Here is a 17500-nt window from a genome sequence, read left to right as displayed (position 1 = left end):
CTGGGAAGTCCTCGTGTTGCATCCCCCAATCTTTTTTTTTTCTTTTTTTTTTTTGGGGAAGCGCGTCGTATATAACCGAACGTCGTGCTTGGGAGATGAAAGAAATAGAGTGGTAGTCCTCTTTTTTTTTTGTTTTTTTTGGGGAAGTCCTCGTGTTGCATCCCCCAATCTTTTTTTTTTCTTTTTTTGTTCTTTTTTTTTTTTTTTTTTTTTTTTTTTTTTTTCTTTTTTTTTTGTTTTTTTTTTGGGGGAAGCGCGTCGTATAACCGAACGTCGTGCTTGGTAGATGAAAGAAATAGAGTGGTAGTAGTAATTTTATTTGTTTTTTTTTTGAAATTCGTGCAAACGGCAAAGAAATGATTAAATAGAATTACAAGTCGTAGACTAACGGATGCGATCATAACAACTCACATGCACCGGATCCCATCAGAACTCCGAAGTTAAGCGAGTTTGGGCGAGAGTAGTACTAGGATGGGTGACCTCCTGGGAAGTCCTCGTGTTGCATCCCCCAATCTTTTTTTTTTCTTTTTTTTTTCTTTTTTTTTTTTTGGGGAAGCGCGTCGTATATAACCGAACGTCGTGCTTGGGAGATGAAAGAAATAGAGTGGTAGTAGTAATTTTATTTGTTTTTTTTTTGAAATTCGTGCAAACGGCAAAGAAATGGTTAAATAGAATTACAAGTCGTAGACTAACGGATGCGATCATACCAACTCACATGCACCGGATCCCATCAGAACTCCGAAGTTAAGCGAGTTTGGGCGAGAGTAGTACTAGGATGGGTGACCTCCTGGGAAGTCCTCGTGTTGCATCCTCCAATCTTTTTTTTTTCTTTTTTTTTTGTTTTTTTTTTTTTGGGGGAGGCGCGTCGTATATAACCGAACGTCGTGCTTGGGAGATGAAAGAAATAGAGTGGTAGTAGTAATTTTATTTGTTTTTTTTTTGAAATTCGTGCAAACGGCAAAGAAATGGTTAAATAGAATTACAAGTCGTAGACTAACGGATGCGGTCATACCAACTCACATGCACCGGATCCCATAAGAACTTCGAAGTTAAGCGAGTTTGGGCGAGAGTAGTACTAGGATGGGTGACCTCCTGGGAAGTCCTCGTGTTGCATCCCCCAATCTTTTTTTTTTCTTTTTTTTTTGTTTTTTTTTTTTTGGGGAAGCGCGTCGTATATAACCGAACGTCGTGCTTGGGAGATGAAAGAAATAGAGTGGTAGTAGTAATTTTATTTGTTTTTTTTTTGAAATTCGTGCAAACGGCAAAGAAATGGTTAAATAGAATTACAAGTCGTAGACTAACGGATGCGATCATACCAACTCACATGCACCGGATCCCATCAGAACTCCGAAGTTAAGCGAGTTTGGGCGAGAGTAGTACTAGGATGGGTGACCTCCTGGGAAGTCCTCGTGTTGCATCCCCCAATCTTTTTTTTTTCTTTTTTTTTTTTTTGGGGAAGCGCGTCGTATATAACCGAACGTCGTGCTTGGGAGATGAAAGAAATAGAGTGGTAGTAGTAATTTTATTTGTTTTTTTTTTGAAATTCGTGCAAACGGCAAAGAAATGGTTAAATAGAATTACAAGTCGTAGACTAACGGATGCGATCATACCAACTCACTTGCACCGGATCCCATCAGAACTCCGAAGTTAAGCGAGTTTGGGCGAGAGTAGTACTAGGATGGGTGACCTCCTGGGAAGTCCTCGTGTTGCATCCCCCAATCTTTTTTTTTCTTTTTTTTTTCTTTTTTTTTTTTTGGGGAAGCGCGTCGTATATAACCGAACGTCGTGCTTGGGAGATGAAAGAAATAGAGTGGTAGTAGTAATTTTATTTGTTTTTTTTTTGAAATTCGTGCAAACGGCAAAGAAATGGTTAAATAGAATTACAAGTCGTAGACTAACGGATGCGATCATACCAACTCACATGCACCGGATCCCATCAGAACTCCGAAGTTAAGCGAGTTTGGGCGAGAGTAGTACTAGGATGGGTGACCTCCTGGGAAGTCCTCGTGTTGCATCCCCCAATCTTTTTTTTTTCTTTTTTTTTTGTTTTTTTTTTTTTGGGGAAGCGCGTCGTATATAACCGAACGTTGTGCTTGGGAGATGAAAGAAATAGAGTGGTAGTAGTAATTTTATTTGTTTTTTTTTTGAAATTCGTGCAAACGGCAAAGAAATGGTTAAATAGAATTACAAGTCGTAGACTAACGGATGCGATCATACCAACTCACATGCACCGAATCCCATCAGAACTCCGAAGTTAAGCGAGTTTGGGCGAGAGTAGTACTAGGATGGGTGACCTCCTGGGAAGTCCTCGTGTTGCATCCCCCAATCTTTTTTTTTTCTTTTTTTTTTGTTTTTTTTTTGGGGGGAAGCGCGTCGTATATAACCGAACGTCGTGCTTGGGAGATGAAAGAAATAGAGTGGTAGTAGTAATTTTATTTGTTTTTTTTTTGAAATTCGTGCAAACGGCAAAGAAATGGTTAAATAGAATTACAAGTCCTAGACTAACGGATGCGATCATACCAACTCACATGCACCGGATCCCATCAGAACTCCGAAGTTAAGCGAGTTTGGGCGAGAGTAGTACTAGGATGGGTGACCTCCTGGGAAGTCCTCGTGTTGCATCCCCCAATCTTTTTTTTTTCTTTTTTTTTTTTTTGGGGAAGCGCGTCGTATATAACCGAACGTCGTGCTTGGGAGATGAAAGAAATAGAGTGGTAGTAGTAATTTTATTTGTTTTTTTTTTGAAATTCGTGCAAACGGCAAAGAAATGGTTAAATAGAATTACAAGTCGTAGACTAACGGATGCGATCATACCAACTCACATGCACCGGATCCCATCAGAACTCCGAAGTTAAGCGAGTTTGGGCGAGAGTAGTACTAGGATGGGTGACCTCCTGGGAAGTCCTCGTGTTGCATCCCCCAATCTTTTTTTTTTCTTTTTTTTTTGTTTTTTTTTTTTTGGGGAAGCGCGTCGTATATAACCGAACGTTGTGCTTGGGAGATGAAAGAAATAGAGTGGTAGTAGTAATTTTATTTGTTTTTTTTTTGAAATTCGTGCAAACGGCAAAGAAATGGTTAAATAGAATTACAAGTCGTAGACTAACGGATGCGATCATACCAACTCACATGCACCGGATCCCATCAGAACTCCGAAGTTAAGCGAGTTTGGGCGAGAGTAGTACTAGGATGGGTGACCTCCTGGGAAGTCCTCGTGTTGCATCCCCCAATCTTTTTTTTTTCTTTTTTTTTTGTTTTTTTTTTGGGGGGAAGCGCGTCGTATATAACCGAACGTCGTGCTTGGGAGATGAAAGAAATAGAGTGGTAGTAGTAATTTTATTTGTTTTTTTTTTGAAATTCGTGCAAACGGCAAAGAAATGGTTAAATAGAATTACAAGTCGTAGACTAACGGATGTGATCATACCAACTCACATGCACCGGATCCCATCAGAACTCCGAAGTTAAGCGAGTTTGGGCGAGAGTAGTACTAGGATGGGTGACCTCCTGGGAAGTCCTCGTGTTGCATCCCCCAATCTTTTTTTTTTCTTTTTTTTTTTTTGGGGGAGGCGCGTCGTATATAACCGAACGTCGTGCTTGGGAGATGAAAGAAATAGAGTGGTAGTAGTAATTTTATTTGTTTTTTTTTTGAAATTCGTGCAAACGGCAAAGAAATGGTTAAATAGAATTACAAGTCGTAGACTAACGGATGCGATCATACCAACTCACATGCACCGGATCCCATCAGAACTCCGAAGTTAAGCGAGTTTGGGCGAGAGTAGTACTAGGATGGGTGACCTCCTGGGAAGTCCTCGTGTTGCATCCCCCAATCTTTTTTTTTTCTTTTTTTTTTGTTTTTTTTTTTTTGGGGAAGCGCGTCGTATATAACCGAACGTCGTGCTTGGGAGATGAAAGAAATAGAGTGGTAGTAGTAATTTTATTTGTTTTTTTTTTGAAATTCGTGCAAACGGCAAAGAAATGGTTAAATAGAATTACAAGTCGTAGACTAACGGATGCGATCATACCAACTCACATGCACCGGATCCCATCAGAACTCCGAAGTTAAGCGAGTTTGGGCGAGAGTAGTACTAGGATGGGTGACCTCCTGGGAAGTCCTCGTGTTGCATCCCCCAATCTTTTTTTTTTCTTTTTTTTTTCTTTTTTTTTTTTTTGGGGAAGCGCGTCGTATATAACCGAACGTCGTGCTTGGGAGATGAAAGAAATAGAGTGGTAGTAGTAATTTTATTTGTTTTTTTTTTGAAATTCGTGCAAACGGCAAAGAAATGGTTAAATAGAATTACAAGTCGTAGACTAACGGATGCGATCATACCAACTCACATGCACCGGATCCCATCAGAACTCCGAAGTTAAGCGAGTTTGGGCGAGAGTAGTACTAGGATGGGTGACCTCCTGGGAAGTCCTCGTGTTGCATCCCCCAATCTTTTTTTTTTCTTTTTTTTTTTTTGGGGGAGGCGCGTCGTATATAACCGAACGTCGTGCTTGGGAGATGAAAGAAATAGAGTGGTAGTAGTAATTTTATTTGTTTTTTTTTTGAAATTCGTGCAAACGGCAAAGAAATGGTTAAATAGAATTACAAGTCGTAGACTAACGGATGCGATCATACCAACTCACATGCACCGGATCCCATCAGAACTCCGAAGCTAAGCGAGTTTGGGCGAGAGTAGTACTAGGATGGGTGACCTCCTGGGAAGTCCTCGTGTTGCATCCCCCAATCTTTTTTTTTTCTTTTTTTTTTTTTTGGGGAAGCGCGTCGTATATAACCGAACGTCGTGCTTGGGAGATGAAAGAAATAGAGTGGTAGTAGTAATTTTATTTGTTTTTTTTTTGAAATTCGTGCAAACGGCAAAGAAATGGTTAAATAGAATTACAAGTCGTAGACTAACGGATGCGATCATACCAACTCACATGCACCGGATCCCATCAGAACTCCGAAGTTAAGCGAGTTTGGGCGAGAGTAGTACTAGGATGGGTGACCTCCTGGGAAGTCCTCTTGTTGCATCCCGCAATCTTTTTTTTTTCTTTTTTTTTTCTTTTTTTTTTTTTGGGGAAGCGCGTCGTATATAACCGAACGTTGTGCTTGGGAGATGAAAGAAATAGAGTGGTAGTAGTAATTTTATTTGTTTTTTTTTTGAAATTCGTGCAAACGGCAAAGAAATGGTTAAATAGAATTACAAGTCGTAGACTAACGGATGCGATCATACCAACTCACATGCACCGGATCCCATCAGAACTCCGAAGTTAAGCGAGTTTGGGCGAGAGTAGTACTAGGATGGGTGACCTCCTGGGAAGTCCTCGTGTTGCATCCCCCAATCTTTTTTTTTTCTTTTTTTTTTGTTTTTTTTTTGGGGGGAAGCGCGTCGTATATAACCGAACGTCGTGCTTGGGAGATGAAAGAAATAGAGTGGTAGTAGTAATTTTATTTGTTTTTTTTTTGAAATTCGTGCAAACGGCAAAGAAATGGTTAAATAGAATTACAAGTCGTAGACTAACGGATGCGATCATACCAACTCACATGCACCGGATCCCATCAGAACTCCGAAGTTAAGCGAGTTTGGGCGAGAGTAGTACTAGGATGGGTGACCTCCTGGGAAGTCCTCGTGTTGCATCCCCCAATCTTTTTTTTTTCTTTTTTTTTTTTTGGGGGAGGCGCGTCGTATATAACCGAACGTCGTGCTTGGGAGATGAAAGAAATAGAGTGGTAGTAGTAATTTTATTTGTTTTTTTTTTGAAATTCGTGCAAACGGCAAAGAAATGGTTAAATAGAATTACAAGTCGTAGACTAACGGATGCGATCATACCAACTCACATGCACCGGATCCCATCAGAACTCCGAAGTTAAGCGAGTTTGGGCGAGAGTAGTACTAGGATGGGTGACCTCCTGGGAAGTCCTCGTGTTGCATCCCCCAATCTTTTTTTTTTCTTTTTTTTTTTTTTGGGGAAGCGCGTCGTATATAACCGAACGTCGTGCTTGGGAGATGAAAGAAATAGAGTGGTAGTAGTAATTTTATTTGTTTTTTTTTTGAAATTCGTGCAAACGGCAAAGAAATGGTTAAATAGAATTACAAGTCGTAGACTAACGGATGCGATCATACCAACTCACATGCACCGGATCCCATCAGAACTCCGAAGTTAAGCGAGTTTGGGCGAGAGTAGTACTAGGATGGGTGACCTCCTGGGAAGTCCTCGTGTTGCATCCCCCAATCTTTTTTTTTTCTTTTTTTTTTCTTTTTTTTTTTTTGGGGAAGCGCGTCGTATATAACCGAACGTCGTGCTTGGGAGATGAAAGAAATAGAGTGGTAGTAGTAATTTTATTTGTTTTTTTTTTGAAATTCGTGCAAACGGCAAAGAAATGGTTAAATAGAATTACAAGTCGTAGACTAACGGATGCGATCATACCAACTCACATGCACCGGATCCCATCAGAACTCCGAAGTTAAGCGAGTTTGGGCGAGAGTAGTACTAGGATGGGTGACCTCCTGGGAAGTCCTCGTGTTGCATCCCCCAATCTTTTTTTTTTCTTTTTTTTTTGTTTTTTTTTTTTTGGGGAAGCGCGTCGTATATAACCGAACGTTGTGCTTGGGAGATGAAAGAAATAGAGTGGTAGTAGTAATTTTATTTGTTTTTTTTTTGAAATTCGTGCAAACGGCAAAGAAATGGTTAAATAGAATTACAAGTCGTAGACTAACGGATGCGATCATACCAACTCACATGCACCGAATCCCATCAGAACTCCGAAGTTAAGCGAGTTTGGGCGAGAGTAGTACTAGGATGGGTGACCTCCTGGGAAGTCCTCGTGTTGCGTCCCCCAATCTTTTTTTTTTCTTTTTTTTTTGTTTTTTTTTTGGGGGGAAGCGCGTCGTATATAACCGAACGTCGTGCTTGGGAGATGAAAGAAATAGAGTGGTAGTAGTAATTTTATTTGTTTTTTTTTTGAAATTCGTGCAAACGGCAAAGAAATGGTTAAATAGAATTACAAGTCGTAGACTAACGGATGCGATCATACCAACTCACATGCACCGGATCCCATCAGAACTCCGAAGTTAAGCGAGTTTGGGCGAGAGTAGTACTAGGATGGGTGACCTCCTGGGAAGTCCTCGTGTTGCATCCCCCAATCTTTTTTTTTTCTTTTTTTTTTTTTTGGGGAAGCGCGTCGTATATAACCGAACGTCGTGCTTGGGAGATGAAAGAAATAGAGTGGTAGTAGTAATTTTATTTGTTTTTTTTTTGAAATTCGTGCAAACGGCAAAGAAATGGTTAAATAGAATTACAAGTCGTAGACTAACGGATGCGATCATACCAACTCACATGCACCGGATCCCATCAGAACTCCGAAGTTAAGCGAGTTTGGGCGAGAGTAGTACTAGGATGGGTGACCTTCTGGGAAGTCCTCGTGTTGCATCCCCCAATCTTTTTTTTTTCTTTTTTTTTTGTTTTTTTTTTTTTGGGGAAGCGCGTCGTATATAACCGAACGTTGTGCTTGGGAGATGAAAGAAATAGAGTGGTAGTAGTAATTTTATTTGTTTTTTTTTTGAAATTCGTGCAAACGGCAAAGAAATGGTTAAATAGAATTACAAGTCGTAGACTAACGGATGCGATCATACCAACTCACATGCACCGGATCCCATCAGAACTCCGAAGTTAAGCGAGTTTGGGCGAGAGTAGTACTAGGATGGGTGACCTCCTGGGAAGTCCTCGTGTTGCATCCCCCAATCTTTTTTTTTTCTTTTTTTTTTGTTTTTTTTTTGGGGGGAAGCGCGTCGTATATAACCGAACGTCGTGCTTGGGAGATGAAAGAAATAGAGTGGTAGTAGTAATTTTATTTGTTTTTTTTTTGAAATTTGTGCAAACGGCAAAGAAATGGTTAAATAGAATTACAAGTCGTAGACTAACGGATGCGATCATACCAACTCACATGCACCGGATCCCATCAGAACTCCGAAGTTAAGCGAGTTTGGGCGAGAGTAGTACTAGGATGGGTGACCTCCTGGGAAGTCCTCGTGTTGCATCCCCCAATCTTTTTTTTTTCTTTTTTTTTTTTTGGGGGAGGCGCGTCGTATATAACCGAACGTCGTGCTTGGGAGATGAAAGAAATTGAGTGGTAGTAGTAATTTTATTTGTTTTTTTTTTGAAATTCGTGCAAACGGCAAAGAAATGGTTAAATAGAATTACAAGTCGTAGACTAACGGATGCGATCATACCAACTCACATGCACCGGATCCCATCAGAACTCCGAAGTTAAGCGAGTTTGGGCGAGAGTAGTACTAGGATGGGTGACCTCCTGGGAAGTCCTCGTGTTGCATCCCCCAATCTTTTTTTTTTCTTTTTTTTTTGTTTTTTTTTTTTTGGGGAAGCGCGTCGTATATAACCGAACGTCGTGCTTGGGAGATGAAAGAAATAGAGTGGTAGTAGTAATTTTATTTGTTTTTTTTTTGAAATTCGTGCAAACGGCAAAGAAATGGTTAAATAGAATTACAAGTCGTAGACTAACGGATGCGATTATACCAACTCACATGCACCGGATCCCATCAGAACTCCGAAGTTAAGCGAGTTTGGGCGAGAGTAGTACTAGGATGGGTGACCTCCTGGGAAGTCCTCGTGTTGCATCCCCCAATCTTTTTTTTTTCTTTTTTTTTTCTTTTTTTTTTTTTTGGGGAAGCGCGTCGTATATAACCGAACGTCGTGCTTGGGAGATGAAAGAAATAGAGTGGTAGTAGTAATTTTATTTGTTTTTTTTTTGAAATTCGTGCAAACGGCAAAGAAATGGTTAAATAGAATTACAAGTCGTAGACTAACAGATGCGATCATACCAACTCACATGCACCGGATCCCATCAGAACTCCGAAGTTAAGCGAGTTTGGGCGAGAGTAGTACTAGGATGGGTGACCTCCTGGGAAGTCCTCGTGTTGCATCCCCCAATCTTTTTTTTTTCTTTTTTTTTTGTTTTTTTTTTTGGGGGAGGCGCGTCGTATATAACCGAACGTCGTGCTTGGGAGATGAAAGAAATAGAGTGGTAGTAGTAATTTTATTTGTTTTTTTTTTGAAATTCGTGCAAACGGCAAAGAAATGGTTAAATAGAATTACAAGTCGTAGACTAACGGATGCGATCATATCAACTCACATGCACCGGATCCCATCAGAACTCCGAAGTTAAGCGAGTTTGGGCGAGAGTAGTACTAGGATGGGTGACCTCCTGGGAAGTCCTCGTGTTGCATCCCCCAATCTTTTTTTTTTCTTTTTTTTTTTTTTGGGGAAGCGCGTCGTATATAACCGAACGTCGTGCTTGGGAGATGAAAGAAATAGAGTGGTAGTAGTAATTTTATTTGTTTTTTTTTTGAAATTCGTGCAAACGGCAAAGAAATGGTTAAATAGAATTACAAGTCGTAGACTAACGGATGCGATCATACCAACTCACATGCACCGGATCCCATCAGAACTCCGAAGTTAAGCGAGTTTGGGCGAGAGTAGTACTAGGATGGGTGACCTCCTGGGAAGTCCTCGTGTTGCATCCCCCAATCTTTTTTTTTTCTTTTTTTTTTTTTGGGGAAGCGCGTCGTATATAACCGAACGTCGTGCTTGGGAGATGAAAGAAATAGAGTGGTAGTAGTAATTTTATTTGTTTTTTTTTTGAAATTCGTGCAAACGGCAAAGAAATGGTTAAATAGAATTACAAGTCGTAGACTAACGGATGCGATCATACCAACTCACATGCACCGGATCCCATCAGAACTCCGAAGTTAAGCGAGTTTGGGCGAGAGTAGTACTAGGATGGGTGACCTCCTGGGAAGTCCTCGTGTTGCATCCCCCAATCTTTTTTTTTTCTTTTTTTTTTTTTGGGGAAGCGCGTCGTATATAACCGAACGTCGTGCTTGGGAGATGAAAGAAATAGAGTGGTAGTAGTAATTTTATTTGTTTTTTTTTTGAAATTCGTGCAAACGGCAAAGAAATGGTTAAATAGAATTACAAGTCGTAGACTAACGGATGCGATCATACCAACTCACATGCACCGGATCCCATCAGAACTCCGAAGTTAAGCGAGTTTGGGCGAGAGTAGTACTAGGATGGGTGACCTCCTGGGAAGTCCTCGTGTTGCATCCCCCAATCGTTTTTTTTTCTTTTTTTTTTCTTTTTTTTTTTTTTGGGGAAGCGCGTCGTATATAACCGAACGTCGTGCTTGGGAGATGAAAGAAATAGAGTGGTAGTAGTAATTTTATTTGTTTTTTTTTGAAATTCGTGCAAACGGCAAAGAAATGGTTAAATAGAATTACAAGTCGTAGACTAACGGATGCGGTCATACCAACTCACATGCACCGGATCCCATAAGAACTCCGAAGTTAAGCGAGTTTGGGCGAGAGTAGTACTAGGATGGGTGACCTCCTGAGAAGTCCTCGTGTTGCATCCCCCAATCTTTTTTTTTTCTTTTTTTTTTGTTTTTTTTTTTTTGGGGAAGCGCGTCGTATATAACCGAACGTCGTGCTTGGGAGATGAAAGAAATAGAGTGGTAGTAGTAATTTTATTTGTTTTTTTTTTGAAATTCGTGCAAACGGCAAAGAAATGGTTAAATAGAATTACAAGTCGTAGACTAACGGATGCGATCATACCAACTCACATGCACCGGATCCCATCAGAACTCCGAAGTTAAGCGAGTTTGGGCGAGAGTAGTACTAGGATGGGTGACCTCCTGGGAAGTCCTCGTGTTGCATCCCCCAATCTTTTTTTTTTCTTTTTTTTTGTTTTTTTTTTTTTTTTTTTTTTTTTGTTTTTTTTTTTGGGGGAAGCGCGTCGTATAACCGAACGTCGTGCTTGGTAGATGAAAGAAATAGAGTGGTAGTAGTAATTTTATTTGTTTTTTTTTTGAAATTCGTGCAAACGGCAAAGAAATGATTAAATAGAATTACAAGTCGTAGACTAACGGATGCGATCATACCAACTCACATGCACCGGATCCCATCAGAACTCCGAAGTTAAGCGAGTTTGGGCGAGAGTAGTACTAGGATGGGTGACCTCCTGGGAAGTCCTCGTGTTGCATCCCCCAATCTTTTTTTTTTCTTTATTTTTTGTTTTTTTTTTTTTGGGGAAGCGCGTCGTATATAACCGAACGTCGTGCTTGGGAGATGAAAGAAATAGAGTGGTAGTAGTAATTTTATTTGTTTTTTTTTTGAAATTCGTGCAAACGGCAAAGAAATGGTTAAATAGAATTACAAGTCGTAGACTAACGGATGCGATCATACCAACTCACATGCACCGGATCCCATCAGAACTCCGAAGTTAAGCGAGTTTGGGCGAGAGTAGTACTAGGATGGGTGACCTCCTGGGAAGTCCTCGTGTTGCATCCCCCAATCTTTTTTTTTTCTTTTTTTTTTCTTTTTTTTTTTTTTGGGGAAGCGCGTCGTATATAACCGAACGTCGTGCTTGGGAGATGAAAGAAATAGAGTGGTAGTAGTAATTTTATTTGTTTTTTTTTTGAAATTCGTGCAAACGGCAAAGAAATGGTTAAATAGAATTACAAGTCGAAGACTAACGGATGCGATCATACCAACTCACATGCACCGGATCCCATCAGAACTCCGAAGTTAAGCGAGTTTGGGCGAGAGTAGTACTAGGATGGGTGACCTCCTGGGAAGTCCTCGTGTTGCATCCCCCAATCTTTTTTTTTTCTTTTTTTTTTGTTTTTTTTTTTGGGGGAGGCGCGTCGTATATAACCGAACGTCGTGCTTGGGAGATGAAAGAAATAGAGTGGTAGTAGTAATTTTATTTGTTTTTTTTTGAAATTCGTGCAAACGGCAAAGAAATGGTTAAATAGAATTACAAGTCGTAGACTAACGGATGCGATCATACCAACTCACATGCACCGGATCCCATCAGAACTCCGAAGTTAAGCGAGTTTGGGCGAGAGTAGTACTAGGATGGGTGACCTCCTGGGAAGTCCTCGTGTTGCATCCCCCAATCTTTTTTTTTTCTTTTTTTTTTTTTTTGGGGAAGCGCGTCGTATATAACCGAACGTCGTGCTTGGGAGATGAAAGAAATAGAGTGGTAGTAGTAATTTTATTTGTTTTTTTTTTGAAATTCGTGCAAACGGCAAAGAAATGGTTAAATAGAATTACAAGTCGTAGACTAACGGATGCGATCATACCAACTCACATGCACCGGATCCCATCAGAACTCCGAAGTTAAGCGAGTTTGGGCGAGAGTAGTACTAGGATGGGTGACCTCCTGGGAAGTCCTCGTGTTGCATCCCCCAATCTTTTTTTTTTCTTTTTTTTTTGTTTTTTTTTTTTGGGGAAGCGCGTCGTATATAACCGAACGTCGTGCTTGGGAGATGAAAGAAATAGAGTGGTAGTAGTAATTTTATTTGTTTTTTTTTTGAAATTCGTGCAAACGGCAAAGAAATGGTTAAATAGAATTACAAGTCGTAGACTAACGGATGCGATCATACCAACTCACATGCACCGGATCCCATCAGAACTCTGAAGTTAAGCGAGTTTGGGCGAGAGTAGTACTAGGATGGGTGACCTCCTGGGAAGTCCTCGTGTTGCATCCCCCAATCTTTTTTTTTTCTTTTTTTTTTGTTTTTTTTTTTGGGGAAGCGCGTCGTATATAACCGAACGTCGTGTTTGGGAGATGAAAGAAATAGAGTGGTAGTAGTTATTTTATTTGTTTTTTTTTTGAAAATCGTGCAAACGGCAAAGAAATGGTTAAATAGAATTACAAGTCGTAGACTAACGGATGCGATCATACCAACTCACATGCACCGGATCCCACCAGAACTCCGAAGTTAAGCGAGTTTGGGCGAGAGTAGTACTAGGATGGGTGACCTCCTGGGAAGTCCTCGTGTTGCATCCCCCAATCTTTTTTTTTTCTTTTTTTTTTTTTGGGGGAAGCACGTCGTATATAACCGAACGTCGTGCTTGGGAGATGAAAGAAAGAGAGTGGTAGTAGTAATTTTATTTGTTTTTTTTTTGAAATTCGTGCAAACGGCAAAGAAATGGTTAAATAGAATTACAAGTTGTAGACTAACGGATGCGATCATACCAACTCACATGCACCGGATCCCATCAGAACTCCGAAGTTAAGCGAGTTTGGGCGAGAGTAGTACTAGGTTGGGTGACCTCCTAGGAAGCCCTCGTGTTGCATCCCCCAATCTTTTTTTTTTCTTTTTTTTTTCTTTTTTTTTTTTTTTGGGGAAGCGTGTCGTATATAACCGAACGCCGTGCTTCGGAGATGAAAGAAATAGAGTGGTAGTAGTAATTTTATTTGTTATTTTTTTGAAATTCGTGCAAACGGCAAAGAAATGGTTAAATAGAATTACAAGTCGTAGACCAACGGATGCGATCATACCAACTCACATGCACCGGATCCCATCAGAACTCCGAAGTTAAGCGAGTTTGGGCGAGAGTAGTACTAGGATGGGTGACCTCCTGGGAAGTCCTCGTGTTGCATCCCCCAATCTTTTTTTTTTCTTTTTTTTTTCTTTTTTTTTTGTTTTTTTTTTTTGGGGGAAGCGCGTCGTATATAACCGAACGTCGTGCTTGGGAGATGAAAGAAATAGAGTGGTAGTAGTAATTTTATTTGTTTTTTTTTTGAAATTCGTGCAAACGGCAAAGAAATGGTTAAATAGAATTACAAGTCGTAGACTAACGGATGCGATCATACCAACTCACATGCACCGGATCCCATCAGAACTCCGAAGTTAAGCGAGTTTGGGCGAGAGTAGTACTAGGATGGGTGACCTCCTGGGAAGTCCTCGTGTTGCATCCCCCAATCTTTTTTTTTTTTTTTTTTTTTTTTTTTTTTTTTTTTTGGGGAAGCGCGTCGTATATAACCGAACGTCGTGCTTGGGAGATGAAAGAAATAGAGTGGTAGTAGTAATTTTATTTGTTATTTTTTTGAAATTCGTGCAAACGGCAAAGAAATGGTTAAATAGAATTACAAGTCGTAGACCAAAGGATGCTATCATACCAACTCACATGCACCGGATCCCATCAGAACTCCGAAGTTAAGCGAGTTTGGGCGAGAGTAGTACTAGGATGGGTGACCTCCTGGGAAGTCCTCGTGTTGCATCCCCCAATTTTTTTTTTCTTTTTTTTTTCTTTTTTTTTTTTTGGGGGAAGCGCGTCGTATATAACCGAACGTCGTGCTTGGGAGATGAAAGAAATAGAGTGGTAGTAGTAATTTTGTTTGTTTTTTTTTGAAATTCGTGCAAACGGCAAAGAAATGGTTAAATAGAATTACAAGTCGTAGACTAACGGTTGCGATCATACCAACTCACATGCACCGGATCCCATCAGAACTCCGAAGTTAAGCGAGTTTGGGCGAGAGTAGTACTAGGATGGGTGACCTCCTGGGAAGTCCTCGTGTTGCATCCCCCAATCTTTTTTTTTTTCTTTTTTTTTTTTTTTTTTTTTTTTTTTGGGGAAGCGCGTCGTATATAACCGAACGTCGTGCTTGGGAGATGAAAGAAATAGGGTGGTAGTAGTAATTTTATTTGTTTTTTTTTTGAAATTCGTGCAAACGGCAAAGAAATGGTTAAATAGAATTACAAGTCGTAGACTAACGGATGCGATCATACCAACTCACATGCACCGGATCCCATCAGAACTCCGAAGTTAAGCGAGTTTGGGCGAGAGTAGTACTAGGATGGGTGACCTCCTGGGAAGTCCTCGTGTTGCATCCCCCAATCTTTTTTTTTTGTTTTTTTTTTTTGGGGGAAGCGCGTCGTATATAACCGAACGTCGTGCTTGGGAGATGAAAGAAATAGAGTGGTAGTAGTAATTTTATTTGTTTTTTTTTTGAAATTCGTGCAAACGGCAAAGAAATGGTTAAATAGAATTACAAGTCGTAGACTAACGGATGCGATCATACCAACTCACATGCACCGGATCCCATCAGAACTCCGAAGTTAAGCGAGTTTGGGCGAGAGTAGTACTAGGATGGGTGACCTCCTGGGAAGTCCTCGTGTTGCATCCCCCAATTTTTTTTTTCTTTTTTTTTTCTTTTTTTTTTTCTTTTTTTTTTTTTGGGGGAAGCGCGTCGTATATAACCGAACGTCGTGCTTGGGAGATGAAAGAAATAGAGTGGTAGTAGTAATTTTGTTTGTTTTTTTTTGAAATTCGTGCAAACGGCAAAGAAATGGTTAAATAGAATTACAAGTCGTAGACTAACGGATGCGATCATACCAACTCACATGCACCGGATCCCATCAGAACTCCGAAGTTAAGCGAGTTTGGGCGAGAGTAGTACTAGGATGGGTGACCTCCTGGGAAGTCCTCGTGTTGCATCCCCCAATCTTTTTTTTTTTTTTTTTTTTTTTGGGGAAGCGCGTCGTATATAACCGAACGTCGTGCTTGGGAGATGAAAGAAATAGAGTGGTAGTAGTAATTTTATTTGTTTTTTTTTTGAAATTCGTGCAAACGGCAAAGAAATGGTTAAATAGAATAACAAGTCGTAGACTAACGGATGCGATCAAACCAACTCACATGCACCGGATCCCATCAGAACTCCGAAGTTAAGCGAGTTTGGGCGAGAGTAGTACTAGGATGGGTGACCTCCTGGGAAGTCCTCGTGTTGCATCCCCCAATCTTTTTTTTTTGTTTTTTTTTTTTGGGGGAAGCGCGTCGTATATAACCGAACGTCGTGCTTGGGAGATGAAAGAAATAGAGTGGTAGTAGTAATTTTATTTGTTTTTTTTTTGAAATTCGTGCAAACGGCAAAGAAATGGTTAAATAGAATTACAAGTCGTAGACTAACGGATGCGATCATACCAACTCACATGCACCGGATCCCATCAGAACTCCGAAGTTAAGCGAGTTTGGGCGAGAGTAGTACTAGGATGGGTGACCTCCTGGGAAGTCCTCGTGTTGCATCCCCCAATCTTTTTTTTTCTTTTTTTTTTGTTTTTTTTTTTTTGGGGAAGCGCGTCGTATATAACCGAACGTCGTGCTTGGGAGATGAAAGAAATAGAGTGGTAGTAGTAATTTTATTTGTTTTTTTTTTTGAAATTCGTGCAAACGGCAAAGAAATGGTTAAATAGAATTAAATGTCGTAGACTAACGGATGCGATCATACCAACTCACATGCACCGGATCCCATCAGAACTCCGAAGTTAAGCGAGTTTGGGCGAGAGTAGTACTAGGATGGGTGACCTCCTGGGAAGTCCTCGTGTTGCATCCCCCAATCTTTTTTTTTTCCTTTTTTTTTCTTTTTTTTTTCTTTTTTTTTTTTGGGGGAAGCGCGTCGTATATAACCGAACGTCGTGCTTGGGAGATGAAAGAAATAGAGTGGTAGTAGTAATTTTATTTGTTTTTTTTTTGAAATTCGTGCAAACTGCAAAGAAATGGTTAAATAGAATTACAAGTCGTAGACTAACGGATGCGATCATACCAACTGACATGCACCGGATCCCATCAGAACTCCGAAGTTAAGCGAGTTTGGGCGAGAGTAGTACTAGGATGGGTGACCTCCTGGGAAGTCCTCGTGTTGCATCCCCCAATCTTTTTTTTTTCTTTTTTTTTTGTTTTTTTTTTTTGGGGAAGCGCGTCGTATATAACCGAACGTCGTGCTTGGGAGATGAAAGAAATAGAGTGGTAGTAGTAATTTTATTTGTTTTTTTTTTGAAATTCGTGCAAACGGCAAAGAAATGGTTAAATAGAATTACAAGTCGTAGACTAACGGATGCGATCATACCAACTCACATGCACCGGATCCCATCAGAACTCCGAAGTTAAGCGAGTTTGGGCGAGAGTAGTACTAGGATGGGTGACCTCCTTGGAAGTCCTCGTGTTGCATCCCCCAATCTTTTTTTTTTCTTTTTTTTTTGTTTTTTTTTTTTGGGGAAGCGCGTCGTATATAACCGAACGTCGTGCTTGGGAGATGAAAGAAATAGAGTGGTAGTAGTAATTTTATTTGTTTTTTTTTTGAAATTCGTGCAAACGGCAAAGAAATGGTTAAATAGAATTACAAGTCGTAGACTAACGGATGCGATCATACCAACTCACATGCACCGGATCCCATCAGAACTCCGAAGTTAAGCGAGTTTGGGCGAGAGTAGTACTAGGATGGGTGACCTCCTGGGAAGTCCTCGTGTTGCATCCCCCAATTTTTTTTTTCTTTTTTTTTTTCTTTTTTTTTTCTTTTTTTTTTTTTGGGGGAAGCGCGTCGTATATAACCGAACGTCGTGCTTGGGAGATGAAAGAAATAGAGTGGTAGTAGTAATTTTGTTTGTTTTTTTTTGAAATTCGTGCAAACGGCAAAGAAATGGTTAAATAGAATTACAAGTCGTAGACTAACGGATGCGATCATACCAACTCACATGCACCGGATCCCATCAGAACTCCGAAGTTAAGCGAGTTTGGGCGAGAGTAGTACTAGGATGGGTGACCTCCTGGGAAGTCCTCGTGTTGCATCCCCCAATCTTTTTTTTTTGTTTTTTTTTTTGTTTTTTTTTTTGTTTTTTTTTTTTTTGGGAAGCGCGTCGTATATAACCGAACGT

The 17500-nt window shown here is 40.2% G+C and overlaps 58 non-coding genes across 58 annotated transcripts in view; all 58 read left to right on the top strand.

Moving 5' to 3' along the window:
- Positions 1 to 25, top strand: part of LOC137719275 (5S ribosomal RNA) — a 119-nt gene extending 94 nt beyond the window's left edge. Inside the window, exon 1 of the ribosomal RNA XR_011066333.1 lies at positions 1 to 25. This exon is cut by the window's left edge and continues 94 nt beyond it. This is a non-coding gene — a ribosomal RNA (5S ribosomal RNA).
- A 364-nt stretch (positions 26 to 389) lies between these two features.
- Positions 390 to 508, top strand: LOC137719239 (5S ribosomal RNA). The gene has a single exon (XR_011066299.1). It is a non-coding gene; the product is annotated as a 5S ribosomal RNA (ribosomal RNA).
- A 185-nt stretch (positions 509 to 693) lies between these two features.
- LOC137719016 (5S ribosomal RNA) lies at positions 694 to 812 on the top strand. The gene has a single exon (XR_011066091.1). It is a non-coding gene; the product is annotated as a 5S ribosomal RNA (ribosomal RNA).
- A 186-nt stretch (positions 813 to 998) lies between these two features.
- Positions 999 to 1117, top strand: LOC137719277 (5S ribosomal RNA). The gene has a single exon (XR_011066335.1). It is a non-coding gene; the product is annotated as a 5S ribosomal RNA (ribosomal RNA).
- A 185-nt stretch (positions 1118 to 1302) lies between these two features.
- Positions 1303 to 1421, top strand: LOC137718924 (5S ribosomal RNA). Its single transcript, XR_011066002.1, has one exon. It is a non-coding gene; the product is annotated as a 5S ribosomal RNA (ribosomal RNA).
- A 175-nt stretch (positions 1422 to 1596) lies between these two features.
- On the top strand, positions 1597 to 1715 carry LOC137719044 (5S ribosomal RNA). Its single transcript, XR_011066117.1, has one exon. It is a non-coding gene; the product is annotated as a 5S ribosomal RNA (ribosomal RNA).
- A 184-nt stretch (positions 1716 to 1899) lies between these two features.
- Positions 1900 to 2018, top strand: LOC137718923 (5S ribosomal RNA). The gene has a single exon (XR_011066001.1). It is a non-coding gene; the product is annotated as a 5S ribosomal RNA (ribosomal RNA).
- Positions 2019 to 2203: 185 nt separating this feature from the next.
- LOC137719237 (5S ribosomal RNA) lies at positions 2204 to 2322 on the top strand. Its single transcript, XR_011066297.1, has one exon. It is a non-coding gene; the product is annotated as a 5S ribosomal RNA (ribosomal RNA).
- A 184-nt stretch (positions 2323 to 2506) lies between these two features.
- On the top strand, positions 2507 to 2625 carry LOC137718921 (5S ribosomal RNA). Its single transcript, XR_011065999.1, has one exon. It is a non-coding gene; the product is annotated as a 5S ribosomal RNA (ribosomal RNA).
- Positions 2626 to 2800: 175 nt separating this feature from the next.
- LOC137718920 (5S ribosomal RNA) lies at positions 2801 to 2919 on the top strand. The gene has a single exon (XR_011065998.1). It is a non-coding gene; the product is annotated as a 5S ribosomal RNA (ribosomal RNA).
- A 185-nt stretch (positions 2920 to 3104) lies between these two features.
- On the top strand, positions 3105 to 3223 carry LOC137718919 (5S ribosomal RNA). The gene has a single exon (XR_011065997.1). It is a non-coding gene; the product is annotated as a 5S ribosomal RNA (ribosomal RNA).
- Positions 3224 to 3407: 184 nt separating this feature from the next.
- Positions 3408 to 3526, top strand: LOC137719054 (5S ribosomal RNA). Its single transcript, XR_011066125.1, has one exon. It is a non-coding gene; the product is annotated as a 5S ribosomal RNA (ribosomal RNA).
- Positions 3527 to 3701: 175 nt separating this feature from the next.
- On the top strand, positions 3702 to 3820 carry LOC137718917 (5S ribosomal RNA). Its single transcript, XR_011065995.1, has one exon. It is a non-coding gene; the product is annotated as a 5S ribosomal RNA (ribosomal RNA).
- A 185-nt stretch (positions 3821 to 4005) lies between these two features.
- LOC137718905 (5S ribosomal RNA) lies at positions 4006 to 4124 on the top strand. Its single transcript, XR_011065984.1, has one exon. It is a non-coding gene; the product is annotated as a 5S ribosomal RNA (ribosomal RNA).
- Positions 4125 to 4310: 186 nt separating this feature from the next.
- On the top strand, positions 4311 to 4429 carry LOC137718892 (5S ribosomal RNA). Its single transcript, XR_011065973.1, has one exon. It is a non-coding gene; the product is annotated as a 5S ribosomal RNA (ribosomal RNA).
- Positions 4430 to 4604: 175 nt separating this feature from the next.
- LOC137719033 (5S ribosomal RNA) lies at positions 4605 to 4723 on the top strand. The gene has a single exon (XR_011066107.1). It is a non-coding gene; the product is annotated as a 5S ribosomal RNA (ribosomal RNA).
- A 175-nt stretch (positions 4724 to 4898) lies between these two features.
- Positions 4899 to 5017, top strand: LOC137719249 (5S ribosomal RNA). Its single transcript, XR_011066309.1, has one exon. It is a non-coding gene; the product is annotated as a 5S ribosomal RNA (ribosomal RNA).
- A 185-nt stretch (positions 5018 to 5202) lies between these two features.
- On the top strand, positions 5203 to 5321 carry LOC137718880 (5S ribosomal RNA). The gene has a single exon (XR_011065963.1). It is a non-coding gene; the product is annotated as a 5S ribosomal RNA (ribosomal RNA).
- Positions 5322 to 5505: 184 nt separating this feature from the next.
- LOC137718877 (5S ribosomal RNA) lies at positions 5506 to 5624 on the top strand. The gene has a single exon (XR_011065960.1). It is a non-coding gene; the product is annotated as a 5S ribosomal RNA (ribosomal RNA).
- A 175-nt stretch (positions 5625 to 5799) lies between these two features.
- On the top strand, positions 5800 to 5918 carry LOC137718876 (5S ribosomal RNA). Its single transcript, XR_011065958.1, has one exon. It is a non-coding gene; the product is annotated as a 5S ribosomal RNA (ribosomal RNA).
- Positions 5919 to 6093: 175 nt separating this feature from the next.
- Positions 6094 to 6212, top strand: LOC137718875 (5S ribosomal RNA). The gene has a single exon (XR_011065957.1). It is a non-coding gene; the product is annotated as a 5S ribosomal RNA (ribosomal RNA).
- Positions 6213 to 6397: 185 nt separating this feature from the next.
- LOC137718873 (5S ribosomal RNA) lies at positions 6398 to 6516 on the top strand. Its single transcript, XR_011065955.1, has one exon. It is a non-coding gene; the product is annotated as a 5S ribosomal RNA (ribosomal RNA).
- Positions 6517 to 6701: 185 nt separating this feature from the next.
- Positions 6702 to 6820, top strand: LOC137719278 (5S ribosomal RNA). Its single transcript, XR_011066336.1, has one exon. It is a non-coding gene; the product is annotated as a 5S ribosomal RNA (ribosomal RNA).
- Positions 6821 to 7004: 184 nt separating this feature from the next.
- LOC137718871 (5S ribosomal RNA) lies at positions 7005 to 7123 on the top strand. Its single transcript, XR_011065954.1, has one exon. It is a non-coding gene; the product is annotated as a 5S ribosomal RNA (ribosomal RNA).
- A 175-nt stretch (positions 7124 to 7298) lies between these two features.
- LOC137719043 (5S ribosomal RNA) lies at positions 7299 to 7417 on the top strand. The gene has a single exon (XR_011066116.1). It is a non-coding gene; the product is annotated as a 5S ribosomal RNA (ribosomal RNA).
- A 185-nt stretch (positions 7418 to 7602) lies between these two features.
- Positions 7603 to 7721, top strand: LOC137718870 (5S ribosomal RNA). The gene has a single exon (XR_011065953.1). It is a non-coding gene; the product is annotated as a 5S ribosomal RNA (ribosomal RNA).
- A 184-nt stretch (positions 7722 to 7905) lies between these two features.
- LOC137718869 (5S ribosomal RNA) lies at positions 7906 to 8024 on the top strand. The gene has a single exon (XR_011065952.1). It is a non-coding gene; the product is annotated as a 5S ribosomal RNA (ribosomal RNA).
- A 175-nt stretch (positions 8025 to 8199) lies between these two features.
- Positions 8200 to 8318, top strand: LOC137718868 (5S ribosomal RNA). The gene has a single exon (XR_011065951.1). It is a non-coding gene; the product is annotated as a 5S ribosomal RNA (ribosomal RNA).
- A 185-nt stretch (positions 8319 to 8503) lies between these two features.
- LOC137719063 (5S ribosomal RNA) lies at positions 8504 to 8622 on the top strand. Its single transcript, XR_011066134.1, has one exon. It is a non-coding gene; the product is annotated as a 5S ribosomal RNA (ribosomal RNA).
- A 186-nt stretch (positions 8623 to 8808) lies between these two features.
- On the top strand, positions 8809 to 8927 carry LOC137719104 (5S ribosomal RNA). Its single transcript, XR_011066173.1, has one exon. It is a non-coding gene; the product is annotated as a 5S ribosomal RNA (ribosomal RNA).
- Positions 8928 to 9111: 184 nt separating this feature from the next.
- On the top strand, positions 9112 to 9230 carry LOC137719107 (5S ribosomal RNA). The gene has a single exon (XR_011066176.1). It is a non-coding gene; the product is annotated as a 5S ribosomal RNA (ribosomal RNA).
- A 175-nt stretch (positions 9231 to 9405) lies between these two features.
- Positions 9406 to 9524, top strand: LOC137718867 (5S ribosomal RNA). The gene has a single exon (XR_011065950.1). It is a non-coding gene; the product is annotated as a 5S ribosomal RNA (ribosomal RNA).
- A 174-nt stretch (positions 9525 to 9698) lies between these two features.
- Positions 9699 to 9817, top strand: LOC137718866 (5S ribosomal RNA). The gene has a single exon (XR_011065949.1). It is a non-coding gene; the product is annotated as a 5S ribosomal RNA (ribosomal RNA).
- A 174-nt stretch (positions 9818 to 9991) lies between these two features.
- Positions 9992 to 10110, top strand: LOC137718865 (5S ribosomal RNA). The gene has a single exon (XR_011065948.1). It is a non-coding gene; the product is annotated as a 5S ribosomal RNA (ribosomal RNA).
- Positions 10111 to 10295: 185 nt separating this feature from the next.
- LOC137719223 (5S ribosomal RNA) lies at positions 10296 to 10414 on the top strand. The gene has a single exon (XR_011066284.1). It is a non-coding gene; the product is annotated as a 5S ribosomal RNA (ribosomal RNA).
- Positions 10415 to 10599: 185 nt separating this feature from the next.
- Positions 10600 to 10718, top strand: LOC137718864 (5S ribosomal RNA). Its single transcript, XR_011065947.1, has one exon. It is a non-coding gene; the product is annotated as a 5S ribosomal RNA (ribosomal RNA).
- A 207-nt stretch (positions 10719 to 10925) lies between these two features.
- LOC137718863 (5S ribosomal RNA) lies at positions 10926 to 11044 on the top strand. Its single transcript, XR_011065946.1, has one exon. It is a non-coding gene; the product is annotated as a 5S ribosomal RNA (ribosomal RNA).
- A 185-nt stretch (positions 11045 to 11229) lies between these two features.
- Positions 11230 to 11348, top strand: LOC137718861 (5S ribosomal RNA). The gene has a single exon (XR_011065944.1). It is a non-coding gene; the product is annotated as a 5S ribosomal RNA (ribosomal RNA).
- Positions 11349 to 11534: 186 nt separating this feature from the next.
- LOC137718860 (5S ribosomal RNA) lies at positions 11535 to 11653 on the top strand. Its single transcript, XR_011065943.1, has one exon. It is a non-coding gene; the product is annotated as a 5S ribosomal RNA (ribosomal RNA).
- A 183-nt stretch (positions 11654 to 11836) lies between these two features.
- LOC137718859 (5S ribosomal RNA) lies at positions 11837 to 11955 on the top strand. The gene has a single exon (XR_011065942.1). It is a non-coding gene; the product is annotated as a 5S ribosomal RNA (ribosomal RNA).
- A 176-nt stretch (positions 11956 to 12131) lies between these two features.
- Positions 12132 to 12250, top strand: LOC137718858 (5S ribosomal RNA). Its single transcript, XR_011065941.1, has one exon. It is a non-coding gene; the product is annotated as a 5S ribosomal RNA (ribosomal RNA).
- Positions 12251 to 12434: 184 nt separating this feature from the next.
- LOC137719102 (5S ribosomal RNA) lies at positions 12435 to 12553 on the top strand. Its single transcript, XR_011066171.1, has one exon. It is a non-coding gene; the product is annotated as a 5S ribosomal RNA (ribosomal RNA).
- A 183-nt stretch (positions 12554 to 12736) lies between these two features.
- Positions 12737 to 12855, top strand: LOC137719199 (5S ribosomal RNA). The gene has a single exon (XR_011066263.1). It is a non-coding gene; the product is annotated as a 5S ribosomal RNA (ribosomal RNA).
- Positions 12856 to 13030: 175 nt separating this feature from the next.
- On the top strand, positions 13031 to 13149 carry LOC137719224 (5S ribosomal RNA). Its single transcript, XR_011066285.1, has one exon. It is a non-coding gene; the product is annotated as a 5S ribosomal RNA (ribosomal RNA).
- A 187-nt stretch (positions 13150 to 13336) lies between these two features.
- On the top strand, positions 13337 to 13455 carry LOC137718857 (5S ribosomal RNA). Its single transcript, XR_011065940.1, has one exon. It is a non-coding gene; the product is annotated as a 5S ribosomal RNA (ribosomal RNA).
- Positions 13456 to 13651: 196 nt separating this feature from the next.
- Positions 13652 to 13770, top strand: LOC137719342 (5S ribosomal RNA). Its single transcript, XR_011066387.1, has one exon. It is a non-coding gene; the product is annotated as a 5S ribosomal RNA (ribosomal RNA).
- Positions 13771 to 13957: 187 nt separating this feature from the next.
- Positions 13958 to 14076, top strand: LOC137719183 (5S ribosomal RNA). Its single transcript, XR_011066248.1, has one exon. It is a non-coding gene; the product is annotated as a 5S ribosomal RNA (ribosomal RNA).
- A 183-nt stretch (positions 14077 to 14259) lies between these two features.
- On the top strand, positions 14260 to 14378 carry LOC137719098 (5S ribosomal RNA). Its single transcript, XR_011066167.1, has one exon. It is a non-coding gene; the product is annotated as a 5S ribosomal RNA (ribosomal RNA).
- Positions 14379 to 14567: 189 nt separating this feature from the next.
- On the top strand, positions 14568 to 14686 carry LOC137719341 (5S ribosomal RNA). Its single transcript, XR_011066386.1, has one exon. It is a non-coding gene; the product is annotated as a 5S ribosomal RNA (ribosomal RNA).
- Positions 14687 to 14860: 174 nt separating this feature from the next.
- LOC137719340 (5S ribosomal RNA) lies at positions 14861 to 14979 on the top strand. The gene has a single exon (XR_011066385.1). It is a non-coding gene; the product is annotated as a 5S ribosomal RNA (ribosomal RNA).
- A 195-nt stretch (positions 14980 to 15174) lies between these two features.
- Positions 15175 to 15293, top strand: LOC137719339 (5S ribosomal RNA). The gene has a single exon (XR_011066384.1). It is a non-coding gene; the product is annotated as a 5S ribosomal RNA (ribosomal RNA).
- Positions 15294 to 15466: 173 nt separating this feature from the next.
- On the top strand, positions 15467 to 15585 carry LOC137719093 (5S ribosomal RNA). The gene has a single exon (XR_011066163.1). It is a non-coding gene; the product is annotated as a 5S ribosomal RNA (ribosomal RNA).
- A 174-nt stretch (positions 15586 to 15759) lies between these two features.
- On the top strand, positions 15760 to 15878 carry LOC137719338 (5S ribosomal RNA). The gene has a single exon (XR_011066383.1). It is a non-coding gene; the product is annotated as a 5S ribosomal RNA (ribosomal RNA).
- A 185-nt stretch (positions 15879 to 16063) lies between these two features.
- LOC137719336 (5S ribosomal RNA) lies at positions 16064 to 16182 on the top strand. Its single transcript, XR_011066381.1, has one exon. It is a non-coding gene; the product is annotated as a 5S ribosomal RNA (ribosomal RNA).
- A 196-nt stretch (positions 16183 to 16378) lies between these two features.
- On the top strand, positions 16379 to 16497 carry LOC137719220 (5S ribosomal RNA). Its single transcript, XR_011066281.1, has one exon. It is a non-coding gene; the product is annotated as a 5S ribosomal RNA (ribosomal RNA).
- Positions 16498 to 16681: 184 nt separating this feature from the next.
- Positions 16682 to 16800, top strand: LOC137719110 (5S ribosomal RNA). Its single transcript, XR_011066179.1, has one exon. It is a non-coding gene; the product is annotated as a 5S ribosomal RNA (ribosomal RNA).
- Positions 16801 to 16984: 184 nt separating this feature from the next.
- Positions 16985 to 17103, top strand: LOC137719335 (5S ribosomal RNA). The gene has a single exon (XR_011066380.1). It is a non-coding gene; the product is annotated as a 5S ribosomal RNA (ribosomal RNA).
- A 195-nt stretch (positions 17104 to 17298) lies between these two features.
- Positions 17299 to 17417, top strand: LOC137719334 (5S ribosomal RNA). The gene has a single exon (XR_011066379.1). It is a non-coding gene; the product is annotated as a 5S ribosomal RNA (ribosomal RNA).
- Positions 17418 to 17500: the final 83 nt, after the last annotated feature.

The sequence above is a fragment of the Pyrus communis genome, chromosome 15, assembly GCF_963583255.1.
Source record: "Pyrus communis chromosome 15, drPyrComm1.1, whole genome shotgun sequence".
Lineage (NCBI taxonomy): Eukaryota > Viridiplantae > Streptophyta > Magnoliopsida > Rosales > Rosaceae > Pyrus > Pyrus communis.
This window is presented reverse-complemented; position numbering and strand designations above follow the sequence as displayed.